The sequence below is a fragment of the Schistocerca nitens genome, chromosome 8 (assembly GCF_023898315.1).
Source record: "Schistocerca nitens isolate TAMUIC-IGC-003100 chromosome 8, iqSchNite1.1, whole genome shotgun sequence".
NCBI lineage: Eukaryota > Metazoa > Arthropoda > Insecta > Orthoptera > Acrididae > Schistocerca > Schistocerca nitens.
Window position 1 is genome coordinate 531,651,488 of NC_064621.1, and position 19,792 is coordinate 531,671,279.

At 45.7% G+C, this 19,792-nt stretch overlaps 1 long non-coding RNA gene and 1 pseudogene across 1 annotated transcript in view; both read left to right on the forward strand.

The window, feature by feature from the left end:
• LOC126198790 (uncharacterized) overlaps positions 1 to 19,792 on the forward strand; it is a 568,944-nt gene that overhangs the window by 29,883 nt on the left and 519,269 nt on the right. The gene's annotated exons all lie outside the window — the stretch shown is intronic.
• Positions 8,799 to 8,916, forward strand: LOC126199895 (5S ribosomal RNA; annotated as a pseudogene).

The window sequence follows — 19,792 nt, forward strand, 5'->3', positions numbered from 1 at the left end:
AGTACTTCCATAAATTTGTCCGAAGACCGGGTTCTGTAGACTCAGCGAACACTTAGTACAGAAAAACACACTCAAACAGCAAACAGCTTTGATTTCGAAAATTACTGTCAAGTATGTTAAAAGAAGTATACCGTATGTTGAGAGGTGATAGAAAAAAACGTCCCGCAAATACGGGCTCTAAAATGCATACCATAAAGGATATGAACACTTGTTCGGCTCCGATACTGCCAGGAACACAACTCTTCTATTGAAAGCTCTTTGCTACTGCGAAGAACCTACAGAATACAGTAAACTAATGCGGACGCATTTCTCACAAGCCATCTTACGGTGTGTCACTTACCAGAGTCACTTTCCTCTTCTGCTTTTCCCGTCACGTATGTGTCGTAGTAGAAACTATTGCTGGCGACCCTCCGTGTGGTATCGAATCACTCTGATTTTATTTTGATCTTTCCGTGATATATAGTAGCAAGCAATATATTGGCGGACCAATCTTGGAACGTAAGGTCTGGGAATTTTAACGGCAAACTCTACCGTGATGCAGCACGCCTCTCTCTGCCACTGGAGTTGGTTGAACATGTTCAAATGACTTACGAGAACGCTGCCGGGTGGCATCGTCGACAACCAAAGACATTTCGACAGCAGCACACCCTGCAATTTTCATGGCAAAACTGCAGCAACTAAGCGCTGTGCAAGGGAATTTAAAACCTCGATTTTCAGAGAAACTCCCGAAATATAACATTCACACGCAATGTAAACACCAGCGTCATCACAAACCAAAGCTGACCGACGTCATAAGTTATCTAAAGTGAAATTAATAATCAACGGGTGAGGTAACTTAAACTCTGTCCCTCCTATTTTTGACCCGGGAGGGAGCAGGATTCCATGTAGAATTTAAAGAAAAACCACCATTTCTATTTATAAAGTTATTTTCTAATTTAATATCAACAGTTTCCTTAATAACACTATCCCAATAACTGGAAGTGCATCCGTGAATCTCTGTATTGTTACATTCCTTAGGATGACCTATGTCAAGAAAATGTTCTGCTATGGCGGATTTGCTCGGCCGTTGTAAGCGTGTGTACCACTTATCCTGAATACGCTGGTCCTCCACCATTATGTGACATGTCACAACTGCAAGGGATACGGTAGACATCCGCTTTACGCAGACCAAGATCATTTTTGACGGAACCTAAAAGGGCTCTGATCTTAGATGCTGATCGAAAAAACACACTTCACATCGTATTTCCGCAAAATACGACCAAAGCTGTTCTAAATGCCCCCTTTGTAAGGCAAAAATGCCGTAGACTTTGGTGCCGTGTCGGTATTATCAACTCTCACCCGGTGCACAGTTGGTCGATAGCGAAACGCGCGTCTGACGAAACGTGAACCTGCAAGACCAGAAACTGTGAACCATGGTACGAAGTACCCCATCACGTTGAGACGAAGGGTGAAAACTATCAGCTTGCAGATACAAGTCATTGTGAGTAGGCGTTATTAAGGAATCTGTTGAAATTAAATTAGCAAATAACCTTATAACTAAAGATGGTGCCTTTTTTAAATTCTGCGTGGAATCCTGTTCTCTCCCTCGTCAATAGAGAGAGGAACAGAGTTAGTACTCCCTCACCCGTTGATTATCAGTTTCGCTATCGATAACTCCTGGCATCTGTCATCTTTGGTTTGTGATGGAGCTAATGTTTGTAGTGAGTGTGACTGTTATCTTTCCGAAGTTCCTCTGAAAACCGAGATCTTAAATTCCTTTACACAGTGCTTACTTATTGCAGTTAAGCCTTGAAAATTGCGTGAAGCGCTGCTGTGGAAATGTCGGCGGTTGTCGACTACGTCACCCGGCTGCATTCCTGTGGGTTAGTTGAGCTTTCCATACGGCGGGAAAAACTCAGGTCTCACATGAGACAGAAATGCACCCTCGTTTGTGTGCTGCATTTTTAGGTCGCTTTTAACAGCTTGCAGTAGAATTTATGTGTTACACAGCAGTGATGACGAGAAAATGATCTTAGCTCTCAAAGTAAGCATTTTAGAGAATATGTTTACTGGTCATTTTTTCTGCGTTGGTCCATAATACCTCTCAAATGCTGGAATACGTTTAACGCCCTATGTTCACATTGATAGAAATACTAACTTCGATCAGTAGTCCCGAAGTTCTTCGGAAATGTCAACATGCTCCGCCAAGACTCTTGCTGTATTTGCTAATGTCACAGCCGCATCTCCGCGTGTATGGGGTCCCCAAACGCTATCTCACTGTCGATTGCTTTTACTGTAAAGGGGATATAGACCTCGTCTCCAAGCACGTTTTCACTCTTTATTTCACCTGGTGTCCGCTCCGGTAGCTGAGTGGTCAGCGTGACAGACTGTCACTCCTAAGGGCCCGGGTTCGATTCCCGGCTGGGTCGGAAATTTTCTCCGCTCAGGGACTGGGTGTTGTGTTGTCCTAATCATCATCATTTCATCCCCATCGACACGCAGGTCGCCGAAGTGGCGTCAAATCGAAAGACCTGCACCAGGCGAACGGGAGGCCCTAGCCACACGACATTTCCATTTCACATGGTCGTCGTATATCAGACCTTGTTTACATACAGTGGTAAAAAGGACGCAGTATTTATACTGTATCCGATAGCAATTATTACACGAAATGCTACGTCCTCCTGTTATGCAGGCAAGGGGTCTTGTTTATTCTCATACAGATGATGTGCAACGTGTAAATATACTTGGACACGAGGACGAAATCACCTTAACAGTAAAGATTGCACCGTTCGTCCAAAAATTTTCGAAACAGCAGATGTGCTTTTGACCAGTCATGAGTAAGCAGGCAGAGTTAAGTAGTGGACGCGCAGCTGCAGTGTGTCAACGTTGTTGTGTAACAAATCGCAGTGGAGCCACTTCTCCAAATCAAGCGTTCAGAACATTCTGCAGAACGTTTTGAAGAAGAGAAAAATGTGTGGAAAGTTTGTTCGACACACCTTGACTCGAGAACAAAATGCCGACCGTGGTGGCCGAGCGGTTCTAAGCGCTACAGTCTGAAACCGCGTGACCGCTACTTTGGCAGGTTCGAATCCTGCCTCGGGCATGGATGTGTGTGATGTCCTTAGGTTAGTTAGGTTTAAGTAGTTCTATGTTCTAGGGGACTGATGACCTCAGAAGTTAAGTCCCATAGTGCTCAGAGCCATATGAACCATTTTTGAGAACAAAAACAATGACGCGTATACGACTTCTGCGACTTGATTGCAGAGCAAAATCCGGACAGTTTTTTTCTGTAAGAAATCATGACGGGTGGCGAGACTTGGTGTTATCGATGCGAACGCAACACAAAGCAGCAAAATGACTAAATTCACATGAAGGGTAGCGCTTTGAGGACGTAACCGAGTTTCAAGATAGTGTGATGCCCGAGTTCAGTCATATCCCAAAGGAGGACATTTCTGACAGTTTCATATGGTTGTATGAACGTTTTGTACGTTGTACTCTAAAGAAGGGGATGGGGGAGAGGGGAGGCTATGGAGAACACTGAAGCATTAATCCTCCATCTTAACTTTGCTCTATTTCTTGTTAACCCAATCTCGAAACCTTTTAGACTGAAGGTGCATGTAGACGGAATTCATGCTAGGTTACCACTTGTGAATAACACACAGGCCAAAATAGCGACTATGGAAAAATATAAATCTGATAACAATTTAGCTGGGGAATGTTGTAGTTATTGAAAACAGAGTTCATTGATTGAAGTAAAGACAAAGCTAATTTTTGAAGAGCAAAGCGTCACCCACTGATGTGCCATGACAAACACTTTTACAGTAATTGGAAGATTCTCGTTGTTTATGTGTGAGGTAGTGGATGTTTGACCCGTGCTTATGATCATATACAGTGTAATGCGTCTATAGCATGGAAGTGAAAATTACATGAGACCACAGTGCTTAGGTTGCTCATATTCCCCCCCCCCCCCCCCCCCCCCCCGCTGCCTGCCGTGGTGGCCGAGCGATTCTAGCCGCTTCAGACCGGAACAGCGCGACCGTAAGGTCGCAGGTTCGAATCCTGCCTCGGGCATGGATGTGTGTGATGTCCTTAGGCTAGTTAGGTTTAAGTAGTTCTAAGTTCTAGGGGACTGATGTCCTCAGATGTTAAGTCCCATAGTGCTCAGAGCCATTTGAACCATTCTTTTCTCCCCTGACTACTATGAAATTATTGTGCAGAGCGGAACGGCCTAGAAACATAAAATTAAGTGTGCGTAGGCAGGGGGTGGGGGAGGAGGCGGAGATGCAGAAGAATGTGGTGTGGCAGCATGTGGGCTCATTTGTCGAACCCACGCTTTGGGACTGGGAGATGGGGGTGGAATGAGAAGCGGGGATATAGAGCGTCTGCTGCCTACGTCGCCTTGCAGGAAAAGAACTGTTTGCTTGTCAGAGATGCGAAATTGCTGGATCAGTGGATCATAACAGGCTATATTAAGACAAAGCAACCCGAAAATAATCGGAAGCACGCAACGGAGCTAAAATTACTCGTGACATTGTACTAGAGCGTTCAGTCTTGGACGTTGCCAGTCTTTTCTTAGCGTTGCTTGTGTACGGCGTTCCGGCATCGGCATTCCGCTTGTGCTCTAGGAAGGCGTTCTTGGCTCAATGCAAGGCGGGCTGCGTGTCCATCAAAGTCGACGTGTGCTTGAAGGGCTCGTGCGTCTGACCGCCAGTTCTGCGTGCTTGCCATACCATACCTTTCTCAGACACGATGTGTGCTTTACGGCTGTCGGGCGGGAAGTTTGAGTTCGTCTGAAGCACGAAGCAACAGATCAGCTGCTGGGAAGTCATATCAAGTCATATGATTAGCGTGCCAGGTGGGGCGGACTTATTTCCAAAAGGCACCGCTTTGACCTGGCATTGAATCCGATTGTAACTATCTAACTTTTAATTACATGCTAGCGCCGCCAAATGTAAATTAGTTAAAATAAGAAGCTTCCTGGCAGATTAAAACTGTGTGCCGGATCGAGACTCGAACTCGGGACCTTTTCCTTTCGCGGGCAAGTGCTCTACCATCTGAGCTACCCAAGCACGACACACGCCCCGTCCTCACAGATTTACTTCTGCCAGTACCTCGTCTCCTACCTTTCAAACTTTACAGATGCTCTCCTGCGAACCTTGGAGAACTAGCACTCCTAGAAGCAAGGATACTGCGGAGACATGGCTTAGCCACAGGAGAGCTTCTGTGAAGTTTGGAAAGTTGGAGACGAGGTACTGGCGGAAGTAAAGCTGTGAGGACGAGGTGCGTGTCGTGCTCGGGTAGCTCAGATGGTGGAGCACTTGTTCGCGAAAGGCAAAGGTCCCGAGTTCGAGTCTCGGTCCGGCACACAGTTTTAATCTGCCAGGAAGTTTCATACCAGCGCACACTCCACTACAGCGTAAAAATCTCATTCTAGTTTAAATAACACAGAAATTTACTTGCACTGATACGAAGCCACAAATTATAATAAAGTATTGACTTAAAACAGATGGTGTGTCAAAGGTTACAATTTATTGTACACAAGAGCGACAGGATTCGACATCACACTACACGTCATTAAAACTGCAACATCAGTAAGAATCTAAAATAACTTATTGTGCAAATATACAATAGTAGGAACAATATACGATTAATTTTGTAGGCAGTATTGTAGTGTGCATACTTTCGTGGTCAGTCCACAAGGCCTGTCTCCAGTCTATACTGCCGCATGATCCAGCTCAGTAACAAAGGGAGAGTGTGCAGATTAAATTAAATCAGTAATTTTGACTTCAGATTCGGGTTGTACCTTTCATGTTACACGGCGCTCGAGCTGATAAAATAATTATCTCAATAATCGTTATAATCAGTCTTTAATTAGGCCTACACTATTTCAAATTAATTTCCCCCGGTGACTTGAGACAACTGTCGGCTTGCCTAACCAGCCGGCTAGGGGCTCGTCGGGGCGAACGAATTTTCAGGGACCAAATTCAATTAATTCTACAATACCGCAAGATGGCAAAGATAGGCAGAGGCCAGCCGGTCGTTGGCTACAAATTCAGGCCATGCCTACTCCCCGCCGGAAGACACGGGAGGTTCCGCAGTTTCCGCGAAATTCCCACCACAGTAAGAGTACCGACCTCTGATTATGCTAACGGTAGTAGCCACTCTGGTTAGGTTGGTTGTACGCCCCTCTTCTCGTCGGCGGAAGCAAACTTTGCTGAGGGCTCCTCGGTCAACGAAAGTTACGAGAGATGGCGAGGAAAGGCAGTTGTTACTAGTGGACCGCCTGGAACGGACGTCGATTCGGAGCCAGCCGCCATCTTGGCATCGGTGATCAAGTTTAGTCCGTCGTTCTCCGCCGTGGTCGTTCCATTCACAAGGTGATAGAGAGTAAGTTCTGCCAGTACCTACCTCAGTGGCGTTCGCGGTTGCACTGGTTATCTTTGACAAGCCACTGACTGGGCGCTGTTTAATATGATTACTGAATAATTGTATGAAGTGCCATGCCCCGATTTCAGTTACTTTCCTTGCCAACAATCAACGTTCTCCGCGGGTTCTCTCCTCACGTTCTCGCATAGTCCAGGAGCTAATTCAATGCCTTACTATCGATTGAATGTTTTCTGTGCAGGACTCTTGATCTACGGTAAGAAGAGACAGAATTGCTTTTTTATAAAGGTACAATCATAAATCAGGCTAAATCATCTTCCTTTTGTGTGCTACTGGAAGTACAATAAAAAAATGGCTCTGAGCACTATGGGACTCAACTGCTGAGGTCATTAGTCCCCTAGAACTTAGAACTAGTTAAACCTAACTAACCTAAGGACATCACAAACATCCATGCCCGAGGCAGGATTCGAACCTGCGACCGTAGCGGTCTTGCGGTTCCAGACTGCAGCGCCTTTAACCGCACGGCCACTTCGGCCGGCTGAAGTACAATATACCATGATTTTGTCAGAACAGAAGCGTCTTCTCTGGTCTGTAGCTTCCACTGTTGTAACGTTCATTACTTCAGTTAACGATCAACTGAACCCCTGCTAGAAGAAACGAAGTTCGATGCCAGCCATTGTCGGGACAGCAGCCGACAACTAGGTGGATGACGGATCTCACCGACTGCGGGAAAAGAAGAATTCGTCTTCTCCAGTAATTACCTTAATTAATGTTCATTTGTTATCATGTCATTGTCTCTAGTTACAATATGGTGGTATGCAGGATACGAAATTTTGTACGCGGAGCCATATCACTGACCTCAGTTTGCAGTAGGATTTTGGAGCATATACTGTACTCGAACATTATGTATTACCTTGAAGAAAATGATTTATTGATACATAACCAACACGGATTCAGAAAATATCTTTCTTATTCCCATGAAGTAATAAGTGATGTCGACAAGGGATCTCAGATCGATTCCATATTCCTAGATTTCCAGAAGGCTTTTGATACCGTTCCTCACAAGCGACTATTAATCAAATTGCGTGCATATGGAGTATCGTCTCAGTTGTGTGATTGGATTCGTGATTTCCTCTCAGAGAGGTCACAGTTCGTAGTGATAGACAGTAAATCATCGAATATAACAGAAGTGATATCGGGCGTTCCCCAAGGTAGTGTGATAAGCCCTCTGCTGTTCCTGATCTACATAAATGATCTAGGTGATAATCTGAGCAGCCCCCTTAGATGGTTTGCAGATGACGCTGTAATTTACCGTCTAGTAAAATCATCAGACGATCAATACCAATTACCAAATGATCTAGAGAGAATTTCTGTATGGTGCCAAAAGTGGGAATTGGCACTGAACAAAGAAAAGTGCGAGGTCATCCACATGGGTACTAAAAGAAATCCGATAAATTTTGGGTATACGATAAGTCGCACAAATGTAAGGGCTGTTAATTCGACCAAATACCTTGGAATTACAATTACGAGCAACTTAAATTGAAAAGACCACATAGATAATACTGTAGGGAAGGCGAAACAAAGACTGTGCTTTGTTGGCAGGACACTTAGGAGATGCGACAAACCCACTAAAGAGACAGCTTACATTACACTTGTCCGTCCTCTGCTGGACTATTGCTGCGCGGTATGGGATCCTTACCAGGTAGGATTGACGGAGAACATCGAAAAAGTGCAAATAAGGTCAGCTCGTTTCGTGTTATCGCGCAATAGTGGTGAGAGTGTCACTGATTAGATACGCGAGTTGGGGTGGCAGTTACTGAAACAAAGGAGGTTTTCTTTGCGGCGACGTCTATTTACGAAATTTAAATCACCAATTTTCTCTTCCAAATGCGAAAGTATTTTGTTGATACACACCTACGTAGGGAGAAATGATCATCATAATAAAATAAGAGAAATCAGAGCTCGAACGGAAAGATTTAGGTGTTCCTTTATCCCATGCGCCATTCGAGAGTGGAATGGTAGAGAAGTAGTATGAAAATGGTTCGAGGACCCTCTGCCAGGCACTTACGTGTGAATTGCAGAGTAACCATGTAGATGTAGACGTAGAGGTGTTACATCTGACTGCAACAATGGCACAGCTCGACTGGATACCATAGCGAATTTTGCCTAGGTGATAGATAAAGGTATGTCATTCCATACAGCCTCAACTGTATGCCAGAGGTTATCAGTCGTAGTGGTTGGCAAGTGGTGCTGAGCCATCCTCTCGGGAATTAGTTACCAAATGTTTTCAGCAGATGAGAGATCTAGAGAATTTGCTGACTAGGACAACAGTTTAACACCCTCTGCACTGATTTAGGTCGAGATCTGGCATTGCATTATCTTGTTGAGGGAAAACTGGGCGTTCCGGGAATGTCTCTGCCTATCGATGTCAGAGAGCCAACGGCCTTGCCGCAATGGTAACACCGGTTCCCGTCAGATCACCGATGTTAAGCAGTGTCGGGCTGGGCTAGCACTTGGATGGGTGACCATCCGGTCTGCCGAGCGCTGCTGGCAAGCGGGGTGCACTCAGCCCTTGTGAGGGACACTGAATAGCTACTTGACTGAGAAGTAGCGGCTCCTGTCTCGTAAACTGGCATACAGCTGGAGAGCGGTGTGCTGACCACATGCACCTCCATATCCACATCCAGTGACACCTGTGGGCTGAGGCTTGACCTTATGTCCTTAATGGTCATAGTGAAGGCTATTTTTATTGTTAGCAGTTGTCTTATCATTTGCAAAAGCATGTTTGGATCAGAAGGTATAAGGCAATACGGGACATTAGCACAGTTTCATCAGAGTCACAGAGTCAATGAATTCAGCAAAACAAAAAAAAAAAAAAAGAGCTCTGAGCACTATGGAACTTAACATCGGAGGTCATCTGTTCCCTAGAACTTAGGAACTTAGAACTACTATCTAACCTAAGGACATCACACACATCCATGCCCGAGGCAGGATTCGAACCTGCGGCCGTAGCGGTCGCGCGGTTCCAAACTGTAGCGCCTAGAACCGCTCGGCCATCCCGGCCGGCATGAATTTAGTAGTGGTTATGTACTCGTCTCAGTGAGTAACCACAAATCTTACAACATTAATTAATGCCAGATTATCGTTAAGATTTCAAATTAACATATTAATTGCGTTTTTCTTTAAAAGCAGTTGATGAGGTGGTAAACCGGAAAAATATAAAAGAGTTCAACAATTCTTCAGGATACAACTGAACGCTGTTTATTCCTCCAAGTTCGACAGAACCAGAAATGAGGTAAACCACTGCCTCTCCAGGTAACAAACTGTAAATGACATATTCATTAACTGTTATACAGTCATCATTTCTCGGACATAGCATAACGTTTGAATAGGATTGCACAACACTTTGTTCATTGATTTCCGTGGCACTGAATATGGTGGAAATAAAACGATCTACATCTACATCTACATGATTACTCTACCATTCCACTCCCGAACAGCGCGCGGGAAAAACGAACACCTAAACCTTTCTGTTCGAGCTCTGATTTCTCTTATTTTACTTTGATGATCATTCCTACCTATGTACGTTGGGCTCAACAAAATATTTTCGCATTCGGCAGACAAAGTTGATGACTGAAATTTCGTAAATAGATCTCGCCGCGACGAAAAACGTCTTTGCTTTGACTTCCATCCCAACTCGCGTATCATATCTGCCACACTCTCTCCCCTATTACGTGATAATACAAAACGAGCTGCCCTTTTTTGCACCCTTTCGATGTCCTCCGTCAACCCAACCTGGTAAGGATCCCACACCGCGCAGCAACATTCTAACAGAGGACGAACGAGTGGTGTAAGCTTTTCTAAATCGCTTTGCAACTGATACTGGTCTTCGGATGACCTTACTAGACGGTAAATTACAGCATCATCTGCGAACAACCTAAGAGAACTGCTCAGATTGTCACCCAGGTCATTTATATAGATCAGGAACAGCAGACGTCCCAGGACGCTTCCCTGGGGAACACCTGATATCACTTCAGATTTACTCGATGATTTGCCGTGTATTGCTGCGAACTGCGACCTTCCTGACAGGAAATCACGAGTCCAGTCGCACAACTGAGACGATACCCAATAGGCCCGCAGCTTGGTTAGAAGCCAATTATAGTAACACTGTTTAGGAATTTTGATGGAGATTAATGGTATTGAGGTTAGGAAGGGTGGAACTTGACGTTGCAAACGCTATAAAGTAAATAGGAATTAATATATAAAAATAAGTATGTAGATTAATGCTACTGTGGTTAGAAGTGTCACGTAATATTGGAAATGCTGTACATCAATGACTAATTAATAATTGAATAAATCAAGTTATAAATGAAGATACAAGAATAAACAGTGCTTGCTAATGATAATGGACGTTGATGTAATTGTTTATTTGCGCAGTACACAACACACGGGTAAAGAACGTAAACAACTCCAGACGCTGTTGTGCGTAATAGTAAAATTAAATTGTCAACAGATTGCGCCTTCTGAATTCTTTATATCGACCTGTATGACCGAACCAACGTAATAGATTACACTTGCGTATAGAAGCTAAACAACCGTAATGCCGCGCGGGATTAGACGGGCGGTCTGGACGCTGCAGTCATGGACTGTGCGGCTGGTCCCAGCGGAGGTTCGAGTCCTCCCTCGGGCATGGGTGTGTGTGTTCGTCCTTAGGATAATTTAGGTTAAGTAGTGTGTAAGCTTAGGGACTGATGACCTTAGCAGTTAAGTCCCATAAGATTTCACACACAGTTTTGGACAACCGTAATGGCTTTTGTGCATGTTGGTTAAACAGATTGTCAATAGATGTGACCTTTTAAATTAGCTTTAAAAATGTCTTCAACCTTGAAGTTCTTTTAACGAAAACAATAACTTTAAACTAATTGCGTATTTTTCGTCATTAGTGGTGAACAAAATCTTGAAAATGATGTCTCAATCGTCAATTATAATCGAGAAACACGGGAGATATGGCGTACCGACAATAAAACACAACTGGGAAATAATACAGATATGTGATTGCGTCAAAATAAATACGGTCCAGTGCCGTGATCCATTACAGACGGCCCGTGTAGACGCGGGCTCCTGCCAGGGTCGCCAGCTCGCAGCCCGCAGCCCGTGCAGCTGCATTCCTGGCGCCCGGCCGCGTTCTCGCGTTCTGCCGCGCGACGCGCGCCCTCACATGGCTAATGAGGCCCAATCCGACAAGGCGCCGGGCCCGCCGCCCATGAATAAACATCCCGCTCGCCGAACGCTTTCGCCGGCTCGCTATATGTGCGCACTGTAAATGTCAAACACTTGTTTATACTGCCGCTGCGGAGGCGCTGTGTTGCCAGAATAAATAATATCTTTTCCTGGAAACGGAACTCGCTCGCCTCTTTCGAATTCGTGATCCCAGGTAGCGTTCGGAGCAATTTGTGGTGTCTGCCGTGCCAGGCACTCAACCTTCTCCAGCGACCACATATAGGCATTCTGCGTCCAGTAGTTTAAAGACTACAAATAAACAGTGGTAATTCGTGTGGTGTTTTTCGCATTCAGCACTATTTTCTCAGCCATCCGATAAGAAAATATAACAGTTTGCAACTAGGTCCGTAATTTCGGTGTCCTTTTTTGAGACTTGGCCGAAGCAAACTGACCATTTGTTTTACAAGGTGAGTTCAATAAGTAATGTAGCACACTTTTTTCTCTGCTCATTTAAGATGGAAAAACGCTGGATGTAATGTGGAGCGTCGTGGCATATTCCACCTTCAGTCCCATAGTTTCAGGAACTTCCCACAGTTGGTGGCGCTAAACATAATCTTCAAATTGGCGTCTTTAGCGGAGGTGTCTTCAGTGGAGGTTCGTTCTAAGCAGAGAGCTGTCATTGAGTTTCCTTTGGCGGAAAACCAGAGCATCGCAGGTATTCTCGGCGCCTGCAGAATGTCTACGGAGACCCGCCTCAGTTATCTTTCAACAAGATAATGCAGTTCCAGATCTCGACCTAAGTCAGTGCAGAGGGTGTTAAACTGTTGTCCTAGTCAGGAAGTTCTCCAGATCTCTCACCTACTGAAAACATTTGGTAATGAATTCCCGAGAGGATTGCACAACACCACTTGCAACTACTACGATTGATAACCTCTGGCATACAGTTAGGTTGTATGAACAAAAGCATGCTGAGTCGGTGGGCGAGGCGTCTGTCATCACCGCAACAAGGTTGCGCAAACCTGTCCAGTCTCCCGCTTACCGGCCGGCTGCACTCAGCTGTGACTCCTGCAGTGTTGGAACGTGCGGACACTCTCATTGGAGGTGATCGACGGATCACAATCAAACAGCTCGCTGCACACTGAACGTTTTTTTAGAAGTGCTAACACACTCGTCCATCTGTCGGGGCACTCTTTTTAAAGGTGTGTGACCGCTTGGTTCCTCGCCGGCTGGCAGAAGATCATAAACAGCAACAAAGAACCATCTATGCGGAATTGCTTGAGCGTTACAAGGTTGATCGTGATAATTTTTTGTCGAACATCGTCACATGCGATGAAACGTGAGTTCACACTTTGAACCGGAAACAAAGCAGCTATCCATGGTGTGGCGCCACACGACTTCTCCTCCGAAAAAAAATGTTGGAAGCCACACCCTCAGTCAGGTCAACTCTGAAGTGTATTGTGCTGCCCATAGGTAATTGAAGAAACGGCATCAGCGTGTTCGTTGCCAGAAAAATTCAAACGAACTTCTCTTTCTGCACGCCAGAGTAAGGCCTAATAAAAGTCTGCGCACCCCGCAGGTGCTCACAAAACTTCGTTGGGCCGTTCTTCAGAATCCCCCCAATATTCCGGATTTCGCATCTTGCAACTTCCATCTGTTTGACCCAATGAAGGATGCACTTCGCGGGAAGCAGTATGTGGGTGTCGGGGAGGTTACTCATGCAGCAAGACGTGGGGTCCGATGTCAACGCGTAGAGTTGTACCATGCGAGAGTACAGGCTGTACCAGGAGATGGCGTAACGTCGTCGCATTGAACGGAGGTTATGTAGAAAAATAGTGTTTTGTTGCCAAAATATGGTGTATTGGGATCCTGAATAAAACCAACTTGCTTTTAGAAAAAAGATTTGTTGCATTACTTATTGAACGCCCTTCGTGAGTATTATCTTTCCAAGTGTTCTGGACGCCTGTTTTGTTGATCCGCAGTCACCTCGGAACTTAAACATACCTGACAACAACAAAACGGAGTACTCTGTTAGTTGGTGCACCCACGACAATAGGCGCAAATGTCCAAGCTTTGTCTTAGGAAAAAATCATTTATTTAACGCAACCTTGACGTGTGATCTGACTTGAATATACATAAAATGACAAAAAGGATGTGGAAAAGAACGGGCAGGCCAAGAGGGAAGGCAGGAAGCTAGTGGGCTGCACAATTCGGGAAGGATTGGTCTGAACTAAGGACTGTAGAAGCAAGTACATACCAACAAATATGTCAGAGATGAACGACAGAGAAGGGTACAGGAAAAGGATGGAAAATCACCAGTGGAGCAGATGGTACTGAAGATATCGGAAAAAGAGCTGGAGAGGTGGAAAAAAAAGGGACGAAGAGGCTTTGGAAGGAGAAGAAGGAAACGTAGTCCATGAAAGGGCCACCAATCGTACCCAGTTAACACGAGATTTTTATATATTATGTATACAAACCTTTCTCTTGACTCAATCTATTAGCGTAAACAGAATCAAAATCGTACAGTAATTCCTGAAATTAGCATTCACTTACAGACAGAAATTCAATGTATATGTGCTGGTGTGAATTGAAAACAGTCTCTCACTGATAGGTCTAGAAATATTCTCGTTGCCTTCGTGCTCGTCTTCTGGTGCTCGCCACAAGCAAACACTTCCAGCAGTGGATAACAGAATAAAGTAGACTCATCGACATACAGTAAATGTTTCTATCGGCCTTTTGTGCTAGTTATGACTTCCCTTAACTTTGAAAGTCTATTTTTTGAAGAAACATGATTAGTTGTAGCTATACAATTGTTTGTTGTAAGATTAGGAAATCTGAAAAAATGACTAGACTCGAACGAAGTACGGGTAGAATTACTGTATGGCTAGCGCTCTCGTCTAGTATTCGACAAACTCGTAAATCTTTGAACACAGATTTCTCGAAAACGCTTAAGAAGCGTATCATACAAGAGCATCATTTGTTACACCTAAGTGTGCACCACGATCGCGAGAAAGATGAGTGGAACAGGTGATCCTTTGGACAACTGCGCTTTCTTTGTAGGCTGGTAAGCAGCTGACCTATATGGATAGCTGAGTTTAATTTTGGGTGCTAAACAGCGAGGTCTTCAGCTCCCGTTCTGCGTGTGGTCTTACGAATAGCCACTACTCGTCAAATTTAAAAATAGAAGGAATATATGTTCAAATCGAAATATTAAAATGTTGGACACACGTTCATCAGTATGACAGTACAGTCACTCGTGCATACACAATTAACTGAACGTGTCCACATACACACGAAACTTTGTACTCGAGTTGTTCCTAACAGCTGGGTGCGAGTAACGTGATATGATCAAATAAGATTATGTTAACATGACTTGGTTGGAACTTCCTGGCAGATTAAAACTGTGTGCCGGACCGAGACTCGAACTCGGGACCTTTGCCTTTCGCGGGAAAGTGCTCTACCAACTGAGCTGCCCAAGCACGACTCACGCCCCGTCCTCACAGCTTTACTTCTGCCAGTACCTCGCCTCCTACCTTCCAAACCTTAGGGAAGCTCTCCTTGCAGAACTAGCACTCGTGAAAGAAAGGATATTGCGCAGACATGGCTTAGCCACAGCCTGGGGGATGTTTCAAGAATGAGATTTCCACTCTGCAGCGGAGTGTGCGATGATATGAAACTTCCTGGCAGATTAAAACTGCGTGCCGGACCGAGACTCGAACTGGGGACCTCTGCCTTTCGCGGGCAAGTGCTCTACCACATGAGCTACCCGAGCACGACACACACCTCGTCCCTCCATGCAGATGTAGGTTTACCGTGATTTACCTTAATCGCTCCAGGCAAATGCAGAGATGGTTCCTTTGAAGACAAAACGGTCGATTTCCTACCCCGTCTTTTCATAATCCGAGTCTGTGCTGCCCCGCTGTCAACAGGACGTTCAGCTCCAGCCTTCCTTCCTTCGTGTCCTAAGCGAGTGACGCGAGGTGCTAGATACAGACCACTTGCTGCAGTGCCACTTGTTGGGTAAACCCTGCACACCAGAAGGTAAGTTAATGCAAGGCGATTCCGACTCTATTTTCTCGGTATAGCAGGTTCAATATTCATTAAACGGTGTAGTATGTAAATTTGGCTGGATGGCCGCACATTTAGTAGGATGACCAACGAGTCACCCGGAACTGCTGAGCGGCCCGCTGTAGTCAGGCTGATCCGGAAGAGGCGGCCCGCCGCTGGCTGGAGGTGTACCTGGAATGCCGTGTTTGTTTGCGCTCGCCGCCGCTGACGGAGCGACCGCAGCGCCACGGCGCGTGCGCCGCCCCCGCCCCGCGTCCACCCCCGCAGCCAGCGGCCACACCCACCGGCGCGGTGCCCAGATGCTCCGCCGTCCACGTGGTCCAGCCGTCTCCCGGAGCTCGTGGCGCAGTTTCTCCGCGGTCGGCAAAGCAGGTGGCACACTTGGGTCCATTGTCAGGATAACTGGGAAAATGCAGGAACCTTATGAAGGAGGCTAGCAAATCACTTACGCGTCCCATCCCAGAATGATCTTCCCTTCGTGGAGGACCTCAATCATACAGAATTTTTTGAAAGAAATTTCCACCTGTTGACTGTTAATTGTTCGTTTACTTTACACACTCATGGTTTCCGCTTTGTAACTTTTCTCATGTCTGTGACATGTCATCGTCGAAAAAAGTATTACTGATCTTATAGGCCAGTTGTTACACAACAGATTGTGAGTACGTATCGAAGAAACGTAATATGTAGGCTCGTATTCTGTAATACAACTGGTCTGTTAACATCAGAAATATGTCTAGCTACGAAGGCGAAATCAGGATTGTGTAAAATAAATGAACAACTAACAGTCAAGTGGCGGAAATTTCTTCCAAAAAGAAATATCCTAGAATATTGCACAAGCTTGTCGGAACCGTAGTAAATAGGGCTGATTGGGATAATCGACATAAGCAAACAAGGGCATGACAAATGGACTTAACTCGTATTTAAGCCACCGGAGAGCGTATGGATATTTTAAAAATTTGAACTGACTGACGCTTGTAGATTGACACCATACCATCTCGCCCAAGCCTACTTGTTTATTTTCAGCAATCAGTATTAAGTAAAGAATCCAGGAGTATACTGCGGCCTCCTATCTATCGGCTCTGTAGAGACCGAGAATACAAGATTAGACTATTTACAGTGTGTAAGAGGCATTTAAGCAGCCCTTCTTCCAGCTTCCCATAAGTGAATAGAACGAAAAGAAACCAAGTGTGTGGTACAACCGAAAGTACTCCCTACCATTCACTTCACAGATGTTTGCAGACTATAAATGCGATGTTACTCAGCCTTACATACACTGAGACAACGCATATCATGGGATACCTCCTAATATCTTCTCGGACCTCCTTTTCCCTGGCGTAGTGCAACAGATCGACGTGTAATGGACTCAACAAGTCTTTGGAAGCCCCTATGGAAGGACTGAACCGTACTGCCTCAATAGCCGTCCATAATAGCGAAAGTGTTGCCGGTGCAGAAATTTGTGCACGAACTGACCTCTCGGTTATTTCCAATAAATGTTCGATATGGACGGCCAAACCATTCGCTTGAATTGTCCAGAATGTTCTTCGAACCAATCGTGAACAATTGTGGCCCGGTGACACGGCGCATTGTCATCGATAAAAATTCCATCGCAAATGGTCTCCAAGTAGCAGAGCGTAACCATTTCCCGTCAATGATCGGTTTAATAAAAGATTCTCGGGTTTCAAGCCGCGTCAAGTGGTTTCTTGCCCGCGAGCTTTCGGCAGAGATCTCCTCTGCCATTGTCAAGTGGATGACTGTCGTGTGGTTGTCATAGCCGCGCCGTCACTCGTGACGTCACTGGTGCTCGGTCCCGCACCATATACGATAGACAATGCTTTGGCCGCGAGACCGCCGGGCCCGCTTCAACTCCCTCAACACCGGATCCCATGCCGTACTCAGCTGTAATCCACCGTCTCCACTGAAGGTGTTGTCAGAAATTCTATTCTCTATGGCCTCGTTTATCACGCTATCCTAGAAGCCATTAGTCCGTTTATTAATAGACGTCTCATCGAATACAATTCGGTGTCCGTTTTCCAGAGCACGTTCTGCTACAGCTGACTTTTCCGGATAGCGCAGACGGTAACACCTTTCATGTTCTGTGCGGCGCTGTTCAATAGGGCGAACAGTCTGGCCGACATAGAACTGCCCACATCCACACGGTATCTTCTAAATTCCTGGCGTTCTGAGGTCTACATCGTCATTAGTTGCGGGATCTTTGCCAGAGGCATGAAGATTGTGTCTATTTTATGCCTCTTCAGGAGCCGACTAACCTTCCCTGTTGAACCACAAAACGGTAGGAATGCAAGCTGCTTGGTGTCTTCTGCAGAGGTCTTCTTCCTTTGAGGCTTGGATGACACTGCTTGTGAGATCCGTTTGTTGTTGTAACCGTTTTCCTTAAAAACTTTGAGTAAGTGGCTGAGTTCTCTTGGCAAGTTTTCAGCGTCTGAGACGGTTTCAGCTCGATGTACTATGGTGCTCAGAACTGACTGTTTCTGTGCTGGGTTTTGGAAGCTGGTGGCGTGCAGATACCGATCCGTGTGGGTGGGCTTGAGGTAAACGCTATGACCTAGAGACCCATTGGGTTTACGGCGGACAAGCACGTCCAAGAACTCCAGGAAACCCTCCTTCTCTATTTCCATTGTGAAGTAGATGTGGTAGTGGATACTGTTGAGGTGCTCCAGGAACTCTTCTAACTTTTCTTGTCCATGTGTCCAAATGACGCAGGTATCGTCGACGTAGCGATAAAAACAGCTCGGCTTTGCAGGAGCCGTGACCAAGGCGATGTCTTCGAAATGCTCCATAAAGAGGTTGGCTATTACCGGAGCTAATGGACTTCCCATCGCCACGCCGTCAGTTTGGTTGAATATTCTGCATCATGTAAGAAATGTGATGACGTCAGAGTGTGCTTAAATAAATCCACGATGGTGCCGTCAAAGAGCAAGTCGGTAGGGTCTGTGATGGGGACACTCGTGAATAAAGAAACCACATCGAAGCTAACCATAATATCCCCTTCAGTAAGTTGCAGACCTTTAATCCGATTGATGAAGTCCGCCATATTCTTTATATGGTGTCCAGTGTCCAACGTGCGTAGAGAGGAGGCTGGCCAGACGTTTAGCAAGTTTATAGGTCGGCGATCCGATGGTACTCACTATCGGCCTCAACAGTGTCTCCTTCTTACGCTCCTTCGGCAGACCATAGAAACGTGGGACGTCTTGGTGCCTTGGGGAGAAGGTTCTTAATAGTACCACTTGACGCGGCTTGAAACCCGAGAATGTTTTGTTAACGGATATCGCCGCGAAAGCATGCATTCGTACATAATGATCGGTTTAGTTGCCTCGTTGACAGCTTGGGTCCTGGCTGCATGGGGTATGCGCCACGCTCGAGCCCTACCATCAGCTCTTACCAACCGAAACTGCGTCTGACCAGGCAACGGTTTCTCAGTCGTCGAGGGTCCAACCGATGTGGTTACTGGCGCAAGAGAGAGGCTGGGGGCGATGTGCTGTTTGCAAAGGTACTCACGTCGCTCGTGTAATACCATAGCCCATTAACGACAAATTTCATTTTACTGTCCTAACGGATACGTTCGTCGTACCTCCCACATTGATTTCTGCGGTTATTTAACGCAGTGTTGCTTGTCTATTATCACAGACAACTCTACGAAAATGCCTCTGCTCTCGGTCGTTACGTGATGACCGTCGGCCACTGCGTTGGCCGTGATGAGGGTTAATGCCTGAAATTTGGTATTCTCGGCACACTCTTCACACTGTGGTTCTTGGAATACCGAATTCCCTGACGATTTCCATAATGGAATGTCCCACGTGTCTAGCTCCAACAATCATTCCGCGTTCAAAGTCTGTTAATTCCAATCGTGCGGCCACAATCACGTCGGGAACCTTTTCACGTGAATCACCAGAGCACAAATGACAGCTCCGCGCCGTACACTGACCTTTTATACGTTGTGTACGCGACGCTGCTGCCATTTGTATAGGTGCATATCTTTAGGCCATGATTTTATTACAGCCACTTCCTTATTCGAAGTAGCTACAATCACTGATGCTGTCGTATCTTTATCAGTACCTTACATTCCTTTTCGACTGATGTTGTTTAATGTGCTTAACTGACAAGCTTTCCCGTGAACTGTGTACTT